This window comes from Callithrix jacchus, chromosome 1, assembly GCF_049354715.1.
Source record: "Callithrix jacchus isolate 240 chromosome 1, calJac240_pri, whole genome shotgun sequence".
Classification (NCBI taxonomy): Eukaryota; Metazoa; Chordata; class Mammalia; order Primates; family Cebidae; genus Callithrix; species Callithrix jacchus.
Genome location: NC_133502.1, coordinates 145,177,940 through 145,185,445, shown reverse-complemented (window position 1 = coordinate 145,185,445; position 7,506 = coordinate 145,177,940). Strand labels below are relative to the sequence as shown.

At 45.9% G+C, this 7,506-nt stretch overlaps 1 non-coding gene across 1 annotated transcript; it reads right to left on the bottom strand.

Moving 5' to 3' along the window:
• Positions 1-5,558: 5,558 nt before the first annotated feature.
• LOC118148496 (small nucleolar RNA U13) lies at positions 5,559-5,664 on the bottom strand. Its single transcript, XR_004735323.1, has one exon. It is a non-coding gene; the product is annotated as a small nucleolar RNA U13 (small nucleolar RNA).
• Between the last annotated feature and the right edge of the window lie 1,842 nt (positions 5,665-7,506).

The window sequence follows — 7,506 nt, the reverse complement described above, 5'->3', positions numbered from 1 at the left end:
AAAGAATTTGTCTAAGGGCATAAGGCTGAGTGAGAGATGGAGGCAAGTTTTTGAGCAGGAGTGAGTTTATTAAAAAGTTTTAGAGCAGAAGTCCAGGCATGGTGGCTCACACCTGTAATCCCAGCACTTTGGGAGGCCAAGATGGAAGGATCACTTGAGGTCAGGAATACGAGACCAGCTTGGTCAACAAAGTGAGACCCATCTCTTAAAAAACAAACAAACAAACTTTTAGAGCAGGAACAAAAGGAAGTAAAGTACACTTGGAAGAGAACAAGCAGGTCACTTGAGGAATCCAAGTGGGCTGTCTGACCTTTGACCTCTGACCTTGTTTATACGTTGTAGTGCTTTCTGGGGCTTGCGTCTCTCCTCGATTGATTTTTTCCTTGGGGCAAGCTGTCCGCATGCATGCTGGGCTGCCAGCACTTCGGAAGGGCCTTATGCACAGTGTGTTTAATGAAATTATACGCATGCTCCCTTGAGGTGTTTTTTCCCCCTTACCAGCTGGGAGTTCTCAGAGGAAGGTCACATGCCGGCTAAACGCTGCCATTTTGCCTCTTAGTACCCATGCTTGAGTCAGTTGCCCAGTCTTATTGGGAAGCTGCCGATCACCAGCTTCAGGTGTTTTCTGTCTATTGGGAGACTGCCTTTGCCTGGCACCAGCTACAACCAATTATTATTTTAGAGAGGCAGTTTAACAACAGGCTGACCATCACCTGATCATCACCTGACATTCCTGGTGGGTGTGTTGGGCCTCTCCTGCCCTGCTCATGTCTGCCTAACTACATACTGTATCAAGAGTAACAAAACAACACAGATTTCTTGTCTTACAGCTCTGGAGTCAGATGTCCAAAATGGGTCTCATGGAGCTCAAATAACTGCCCAAAGAGTTCACCTTGCCCGCTGCCTAGACAGAGCCCATTTCTCAAGACAGGGAAATTGCAAGAGAGAAGGAGTAATTCACACAAAGCCAGCTGTGCAGGAGACCCGAGTTTTATTATTACTTAAATCCGTCTCCCGAGTATTCAGGGAACAGAGCTTTTAAGGACAATTTGGTGGGTTGGGGGAAGCCAGTGAGCCGTGAGTGCTAATTGGTCAGAAATGAAATCATAGGGTGTCAGAGCTGGCTTCTTGCACTGAGTCAGTTCCTGGGTGGGGGCCGCAGAATCAGATGAGCCAGTTGATTGATCTGGGTCTTGCCCCATGATCCATCAAGTGCAGTATTTGCAAAGTATCTCCAGCACTGACCTTCAGAGCAGTTTAGGGAGGGTCAGAGTCTTGTCACCTTCAGTCACGTGAGTCCTAAACCGTTATTTCTAATCTTGTGGCTAATGTTAGTCCTACAAAGGTAATCTAGTGCCCAGGCAAGAAGGTTCGCTTTGGGAAAGGGCTGTTATTGTCTTTGTTTTAAACTATAAACTGAGTTTCTCCCAAAGTTAATTCAGCCTATGAACAAGGACAGCTTGGAGGTTAGAAGAAAGATGGAGTCAGTTGAGTTAGCTTTCTTTCATTGTCTGTCATAATTTTGCAAAGCCAGTTTCATCAGTAGGACTGGGTCCCTTTCTGCAGGCTCTAGGGGAGAATCCATTTTTGTGCCCTTTCCAGCTCCGACAGCCACCCACACACCCTGGCTTTGGGTTCCCTTCCATCTTGAAGGCCAGGAATGGCGGCAAGTCGTCCATACATAGCCTCTCTCTGACTTTCCTCTTTTACTTATTGTTAAAACGCGAGCTCTGAATGAAGAGACCCCCAAACAGGCTTTGTGTGAGCAACATGGCTGTTTATTCACCCAGGTGCAGATGGGCTGAGGCCGATAGGGCATCAGCAAAGGGCGGTGGGATAGGAGTTGGTTTTATAGGTTTGGGGTGGGCAGTGGAAAGTTACAGAAGTTACAGTTTAGGGCGTTTTCTGCAAGCTGGGCATACATTTGCAAGCTAGAGGGAGTCGAAGGGCGTGGAGTCATGAGGTTGACCAAGGTGGTTTACAAAGTCCAAAGGTCTTATCAATTGGGGCAGGTGTAAGGAACCATAGAGAATGTCTCAAAGTTAAGTAGGCACTGCAGGGGTGGATCATTTCTTCCTCTTTTCATGACCTTCCAGTTACTTTAGATCTTCCAGGAACTCATCTGGGCTGTCCGTGCAGGTCACAGAGGTTAACATGGGGTCCATGGGGCCGTCAGTCAGCTTAAAAGACCTTACAATTATATAAGGAACTTGTGATTACACCGGGCCCCCCTAGATAATCCAGGATAATCTCTCCTTCTCAAGACCAAAGGATTAGCAAGCTTAATTCCATCTGCAGCCTTAATTCTCACTTGCCGTGGGACATAACACATTCACAGGTTGCGAGGTTGAGGATGTGGAAAGCTATTATTCTACCTATCACAGAATAGGCAGAAAAGTCATTTTGGGGCATGGGGCATCTGAGGAAAATCAAGGCTTCACTTCCAGAAAAATTCCATGAAAAATTGTGGCAGTAATCTCAGGGGATTCACTGGCTCCCATTCATGGGCCCCAGTTATGAACTCTTGAACTAAAAGGATGATGTGGTCCTCCACCCCGTATGACATTTGTCGTAGATTTATTAGTTGTGTACTCCCATGTGTACACACACACACATATGTACATGAACATACTGTGCGCTCACACACACACGTGACACTGACTAATCAGATACACACACATGTACACACCTGTACATGCCACACCATCTTCCTACAGTAACAGCAAGAATTTCTTTGGCTTCTCTTTGTGTGAGATGCAGCCAGGAAGGCACAGAAAAAAGTCTTTCCCTGCCTTTGCCTCTCTAATCCAGCTCATTTCTCCCCTGCCCCAAGGCCTGTGGGTCCACAGCCCCTTGGGCTTGTCCTTCTGCCTGACTGATCTCCACCAGTGGCCCTGGTAGATCTGACGTGGTAAGTGCAGAGTTTGGCTCACAGAGCAGCTTGGGTGCTACTCTGCACTTTCATTTCCAGAGTGGTGTCCTTTCAGGGTTGCTGGCCCTCACATCTGTGAATTCAGAGCCAGAGATGCAGTCAGCAGAGACTAGTCACAAGGAAGATGAGGGCTGGCTGCATCATGCACCTGCATGTATAAGAACACTCACTTCTAGGGCCACTATGCCCCGCCCACCCCCACTGCCACATGTGCAACTCCAGGATGGCCGGTTCCAGAAAAGAGGAAGTCACGGGGAAAAGAGTAGTCTGGTTCCTACCTCACCAGAACAAACAGACACAGTTGGCTCCAGCCACCGCCCACAGATGCACTCCTGTCACCCCCGCCATGCCAGGCTCCTCTGAGAGCCCCACTTCTTCCCCAGAGCTTCCAGCCTCTGGGATAAACCATCAGTCACTATTTACCTTGCTTGAGTCCTGCTCCTTGACCAGGTGGCAGACACCCAAAGTCCCAAGGGTAGAGAGGAACGAGAGAGGATCACTGTGGTCTGGCCTCAGGGGAAATACTGAAAAAAATGTATCATACTTCTGAGCCTACAAAAAGCAATTTCTTGCTGAAATATTTCCAGTAACTGATTATGTTGAGAGTATATGTCTCCTTCCCAGCCTTGAGTCATTCTCCCAAAAATCTGCTTCCCTCTATTATATTATCTTTGCAAGGGACAGGGTCTAATAGGGGAGCTGAAACTCACTGAGCCACCCAGAGGGGGATCCCTGTGGCTGGAGCAAGGTTTGGAGGGGCCTGCCCCTTCCCAGAGAAAAATGCTGCTCTCTGATCTATGGAGAATGCTGTAAACCCTCCTGGCAGCTCTTCAGAGGACAACAGTCTACAACCAATCGGTGACAAGAACCCTCCACGCCTGCATGGAGGAGGAGCAGTGGGACAGGTGGCACCCAGTTCCTCTCCCCTCCCACCTCACTGCTGATGCCAGTTAGCTGTGACAACCACTGGGCCTAAGGACATGGCATGCTCCTGGAGGCGTGGCTTGGGGAGCACTGAGGAGCCAGCTAGGACTTCCCACTCTCACTCTCTTCATCCAGGGCCTGGCAGCTCTGGCCGGGAGTGACATAAGAGAAATGCGGACTCCCAGCTCGAGATGGAGGCATGGCAGTGAGGGCCTACATGCGGGGAGAAGGGAAAGGGGGCTAGGAGAAGGTCATGAGGAGAGAGACAGCAGGAGGAGCGGGCAGTGTGGCAGAGACTACCTGTAGACAACTTGATCATTATTCCCCCTGCTTCCTGGTTTGCAGGAATTGACAGTGTGCTCAGGCTCCACTGCAGCAGCCAGCAGCAGCCACAGGATACAGTCAAGTCCAAGGTGATGTAAGCAGAAGCCATTTGAGGGGAGTTTCCAGAGAGCCTTTTTAGTACTGTCTGTCCTTAGACTCTGCTCTGGGCCTCCTGCTTTAGAGGGCCTTGCTCAAATGTCTCTCTCTCTCTCTCTCTCTCTCTCTCTCTCTCTCTCTCTCTCTCTCTTTCACACATACACACACACACACACACACACAGCATTATGGTTTGAATGTGTCCCCCAAAGTTCATGTTGGTAACTTAATCCCCCATGCAATAGTGTTGAGAGGTGTGACCTTTAAGAGGTGATTAGGTCATGAGGGCTCTGCCTTCCTGAATGGGCTAGTGCCATTGTCTGGAGTTATCAGGAGTGGGTTCCTGATAAGGAAAGGGGTCAGGCACCCCACACCCTTTCTCACACGCTCTCGCATCATCCCTCCATGTTAGGATATGCACCAAAAGCGCCCTCACCAGAGGCAGCCCCTCCATCTCGGACTCACTAAGCCTCCAGAATTGTAAGAAAGAAATTCCTTTTCTTTATCAATTATGCAATCTCAAGCATTCTGTTATAGAAACACAAAATGAACTAAGATGGACACACACACACACACACACACACACACACACAAATATTTCCTAACAAACACAAAGATGATCTCTATCATATGGGATCAGGTCCTCAACACAGACACAGTGTAATCTATACCCCAAACATTCATTCTTACCATCACCATGCAGGCCCAGGGATACACACATTCACAACTCTTGCCCTGCCCTACGTCCTTGAAACACTCCGAGCCTGGAAATTTTGAAACATCCACCATTGGAGGTGGATGCTGCTCAGAGAGCAGGAAGGATTTGAATGACAGAAGAGCTTAGATAATGGAAAAACACAAGCTGCTTGTTAATTCCTTCCCAGCATGGGTTTAATATCCCTATACAACAAACTAGCATTTCCCAGTTGCCCCAAACACCTATTTTCTTGCTTCTCAAGTTCTAGCCCACTATTCTGAAGGTCCTCACCACTTACAGAGCATTCACAGCAATTGAATCTGGCCGAAGAACATGTCATATTCAACAACTCACATTGCTCTGAAATCTGTCATATGGAGGTCTAAACAGAATTGCCTGAAGGAGATGAAGTCTTTACGCTGGCAATCACTTAGATGTTGAATGGTAGATGTCAAGTTTTATTTTCATGGAGATGTTTAATAAGATTTATTTAAATTTGTTAGAGTTAAATAAAATGTCGCTTTAAGTAATGTTCATATGCATGAATTAGAATAAGTATTTTACCTTTTTAAAATTTTTTTAAAATGTGGGATGGGTAACATGCCGATGTCATAACAAGGTTCATGAGGGGGACACATCTCATGCCAGCATGTGAACAGGCAGTCATCATGCTTGTGAACTGCAATAGAATCTTACCTTTTGTTAAATAATTAAGACTTTTTAGGAAAACAATTCTCCAGAAGATGTATACCAAAAATAATTTTAAGGCCAGGCATGGTGACTCATGCCTGTAATCACAGCTACTCGGGAGGCTGAGGCAGGAGAATCACTTGAACTCGGGAGGCAGAGGTTGCAGTGAGGCGAGATCGTACCACTGCACTCCCGCCTAGGCGACAGAGCAAGACTCTGTCTCAAATAATAATAATAACAATTTCTATGTTTACTTTTTTTTTTTTTTGGGGGGGGAGGAAGGCAGGAAGGAAGGGATGAAGGAAGGAAGGAAGGGAGGAAGCGGGGAGGGAGGGAGGGAGGAAGGGAAGGGTAGAAAGGAAATCAAGCAATGAAAGAGACATTGCCGACCTGGATCTAGAGGTTTACAAGTTGATTTCTTTTTTTTTTGAGAGAAGGAAAGAAAAAAATAATAATAATAAGTAAAGGAGAGGAAGAAAGAGGGAGAGTAAATGGAAATATTGCTTTATTTTGAAAAAAATTGGGTATTAATAATGGCCAATCAATGTTTACTTTTTTTTTTTTTGGTATGTTGGCCAGGGTGGAGTACAGTGGCACAATCTTGGCTCACTGCAACCTCTGCCTCTTGGGTTCAAGCAATTCTCCTACTTCAGCCTCCTGAGTAGCTGGGATTACAGGCATGTGCCACCACACCTGGCTAATTTTTGTATTTTTAGTAGAGACAGGGTTTCTCCATGTTGGTCAGGCTGGGCTCGAACTCCTGACCTCAAGTGATCCACTTGCCTCAGCCTCCCAAAGTGCTGAGATTACAGGAGTGAGCCACCGCACCTGGCCAACTATGTTCGCTTTAACTGACACCTCTTAATGAAAATATATTCAGATGTATATTTTGACTACAATTACATAAAATACATAATTATTGAATTTTTCTCGGATGATAGAAAAATAATGTATGAAATAAATATATCATAACTTCTGAATTGGTTTTATTATAATATATTGGTCTCATTCAGACTTTGGTAGCTCATCAACAGAACCCCAGGTATATTCGGTCATAATTAAATTCAATTGTCTTCGGTGTTTCATGACTTCCAGTCATAAAAAAATTATACCTCAATTCCACATTGAATTTGGGTGCAAGAGAAAAAAGTATAGCTTGACATATTTTTGCCTTTGTCATTTTGAGGGTAGGAAGATAAACATATATTACTTAATAATCTATTGGCTTGAATTATAACTTTTAAATATATAAACATATAGCTGGACCTCCCTTATTCTGGGCCCTGCAAAAGGCAGAAGCAGCCTGAGCCCTTTAAGAGGGAACAGATTTGACTGACTTTCCCTTCTGCCTTCTTCCTACTGCCTCCTTCCCCCTCCCTGGAACATGGATGTAACTGTTGGATTTTGGCTGCTATCTTGTTATCATGAGGAAGAGGCTAAGTGAATGGTAGAAACTTAGGCTTGACCACCCCGAAACTACACCGAACCCAATTCAGAAACCACCCACCCCGGAACCCTTACCATTTGAGGAAAATGAATCACTATTTGGTTAAGTCGTTAACCAAGATTAGGGTTTTCTGTTACAAGCAGCCAAACACAATTCCTAGACATAAATTCCAACAAGGGTATAGAGTATGTGACTCTCATCCCACTGCTTTTCTGATGCATCTCTCCCAGCTCCCAACACAACACACTGACGCGTTCATTCATTCACTCATTCATTCATCCAATAAGCATTCACAAGAGTCTATTCTGTTCCAAGCCTAGGATAGTGCTGGTCCTACCATGAGGAACTTGAAGAAATGTAGGGAGGGATCGTCATAAGCAGCTCACAGCCTCGTGA